General features: G+C 38.0%; 1 pseudogene; it reads left to right on the forward strand.

The window, feature by feature from the left end:
• Positions 1 to 3,561, forward strand: part of LOC102860281 — a 73,606-nt pseudogene that overhangs the window by 3,187 nt on the left and 66,858 nt on the right.

A 3,561-nucleotide genomic window follows, 5' to 3' on the forward strand; every position in this document is an offset into this window, starting at 1 on the left:
GGAAATTGGAAGAATCTGCTCTGAAAAACAAAGTATTCAAATTTTGTAAATAAACTAGTATAAATTTTAAAAATTCCCAATGTCTTGGCATAACAATTAGCTTCAATAACGTGAAGACCAGAGCACAGTTTATTGCCTCGCACGTTGAAGTCCCTGCTTGACTGACAGTTAAATGTATGAATTCTAACATCCATCCTTAAAAGAAAGTTCAATCTTTTTCCATAAAGATTTACAGCCAGTGAAAGCCCGCAGAGAAGGTCTACTCTGTTCAAAGGTCACTATGAGTCTGAATGAACTTGCTAGCAATGAATTTTACTTTCAACACTATTTACAAATATGTTCTAGAAAACATTGAGTTGTTGTTGTGTACCTTAGAGTTGGAACCAACCCGTAGTTGACCCTCTGGTAGGTTTTCAGAGGCAGTTAATAGCATGAGAGAAGATGGATAGTACTTCTTCCACAGAGGAACTGGTGAATTTGAACCATGTGCTTCAGGATTGAGGTATAACTTCTTGGCAATAGGCCACTGGAGCTCCCTAATTAATATGTAGGGTCATGCTGATACAGTTGTATAAAAATACGAAGTGTATGTAGTCTACTTATACTCTGGTGACATAGTAGGTAGGGAGTGCACTGGCAACCCAAAGGCAAGAAGTTCAAATCCACCAGTTGCTCCACAGGAGAAAAATGGATAATGTCCTGTGCATTCATAGCTTCTGAGCTATGAGTCAGTTCTCACATAACAGCAATGAGAGAGAAAGAAATACATATGCATAAAATGGAGAATTATTTGAGGTTTGTGTATCAATATGAAACATTAACCATATAACTTTACCAATGTGAATTTTGCACAATATAATAGAACAAAGACTTAACTTCTTTTGCTAAAAGTGCATCTCCATTCTTTTTCCTAGTTCTCAGAAACCTATGGCCCTGTGTTCACTCTGTATTTTGGCATGAAACCCACAGTGGTTTTGCATGGCTATGAAACAGTGAAAGAAGCCTTGTTGGATCAAGAAGAGGACTTTTCTGGAAGAGCCCATGTTCCAGTGTTTGAAAGGACGAATAAAAACCGTGGTATGTGTGTGCAGTACCAATGGCAAGGAGTGCCCTGCAGACATTGAGGCCCAGCCTCATAATTGTCCAAATGTCCACTTTCTAGGCCAAGATCTCTGTTCTGCTCTCTCTTACACCTTTTGACAGGAGTCGGTTTCAGCAATGGAAAGACATGGAAAGACATCAGACGCTTCTCTCTCATGACTCTGCGGAATTTCGGAATGGGCAAGAGAAGCATTGAGGAACGTGTTCAACAGGAAGCCCGAACTCTCGTTGAGGAACTGAGAAAAACCAATGGTAGGTGATTCTTTACTCAGTATCTCTCACCTTAACAGACCGCCCTCTCTTTTCTGTCAACAGTTTTAACTTCCCCAAAGCAAATCACTGCAGCGAAAAGCCTAGGCCCAGAGACTCTTGGCTTGACTTCCATGAGTCAGAAAACCTAGTTGACTGACATAATCTCAAAAGCACTCACTCCACCCCCATGCTTCCCGAACAAAGTTACTCAGCTGATCATTGGCCCATGGCATGGATCCAATTTTGTTCCCTTCAAATATAGGTATATAATGATGTGAAGTGGAAACTATGCAATGTACAGCCCATAATCAGGTAAACTAAAGAGCTGTACAAGGGTTCCAGGTAAAAATCAACTCTTCCTTAAATCCCATCAAAGCTCAAAAAGGAGAGAATAAAAATGAGTGCAAAAAGGAGTTTCACTACATGTGGCCTACAACGTTTTCTCTAGAGACGAAAGATTTATTCTCTGATAATTCTCTTTACAAATACAGTCAATGTGATCTCTGATCAGTCCATAGATCAGGTCCCTGTGTAGCATTAACACTTGTGGGTTTATTATTAAAGATATTTGCAATGAGTAATTAATTAATTGTATGAAATTAAATTTCACAATCTCTGGCTTCATTTTTGTTACCAAGTACATAAAGTCCAAATACTAGTCCTTCTTTGCTTCCAACTTTTGCATTCCAGCCACCTATTATTATTAAGAATCTTGATGGCATATCAATTGATTTCAAGCTGCAAAAGTTGGTTGTTATTGTTGTTATGTGCTGTTAAGTCGATTATGACTTCTACTAAGCCTATGAACAGGGGATCTGAACCATGTCCTATCCTGTGCCATCCTTACACTTCCTGACACACTAGAGATGACTGCAGAAGCCACCTTGTCGCACCACCTAGTTAAGGGTCTTCTTTTCCTTTGCCAACCCTCTACTCTGCCATGTATCATGTCCCTCTTCAGGGAATAGCCTCTCCTAGCAATAGGTCTAAAGTAAGTGAGGTAATAAGGTTGGTAGAAATCATCAATTTCCTCCTCTTTAGCTTTAGTTATTGATGCCTATATTTCAGTAATCCTCGTATTGACAGAAGGTCATCTTAGGATAAAGAAAAAGATCCTTACAAAACAGAAATAAATATATCAAAATAGATCTTTAGCTTCTAGTGTAATGAAAATAGTGCTAGACAGAAGATTTCAAAGGACAATTCAAGAGGTCAAAGCATAGTACTATAACAAAATGTACACATCACTAGAGGTGGATAATATAAAAACAAGAATAAGTTGTTGGGCATTTTTAAAGCTGGAAGAACTGAAAAAATTCAAGTCTCAAGTTGCAATACAGAAGAATGCTCTCTTGAATGATGCAGGAAACATTTAAAAAAAATGGATGTAATATCTAGTGTCACTATACCAAAAAAATATTGGCTGATACACAACCATTTCAGTAGATAGCATGTGGCCAAGAACCAATAATAAAGAAAGGACGTAAATCTGTACAAAAGCAACTGAGAAAAAAATTAAGGGTTCAAAAATCAATTTGGTACTAAGTGATATGTTTCAGCTCACAGATCTAACCCTGGACATACTCACCAGTCCGTGCCAAAAAATTTGGAAAATAACTACCTGGCCAACTGACTGAAAAAGATCCATATTTGTTCCCACTCCCCCAAAAAGGTGATCCTGCAGAATGTGGAAATAACCAAACAATATAAGTAATAGCACATGTAAATAAAATTTTGCTGAAGATTATTAAAAAGTTACTAGAACAGTAGATGTGAAGAGAACTGCCAGACCAGAGATATCATTGCTAATATCTGGTGGATCTTGGCTGAAATTAAAGGATACCAGAAGGATGTCTATTTATGTTTTATTCACTATGTAAAGACATTTGACTGGGTTTATCAGAACTAACTAGTCTAGCATTGAGAAGAGTGGTCATCCAAGTACACTTAATTGTGCTCATGCAAACATATGCCGAGAGCAAGAAGCTGTTGTCCAAACAGAGCAAGGGAGCACTGGATGGTTTGAAATCAAGAAAGGTGTACATCCAACCTGGATTCCTTTTCTCCATATTCAATCTATATGCTGGAAAAATTGTTTGAGAGGCTGGAATTTTTGAAGAACATTGTAGCATGAGGATTACAGGAAGACATATCAACAATCTGTATTATGTAGATGACACAACCTTGTTCTCTGAAAGTGAAGAGTAC

Source organism: Elephantulus edwardii, unplaced genomic scaffold (assembly GCF_000299155.1).
Source record: "Elephantulus edwardii isolate Elephantulus edwardi_28Jun2011 unplaced genomic scaffold, EleEdw1.0 scaffold00006, whole genome shotgun sequence".
Classification (NCBI taxonomy): domain Eukaryota; kingdom Metazoa; phylum Chordata; class Mammalia; order Macroscelidea; family Macroscelididae; genus Elephantulus; species Elephantulus edwardii.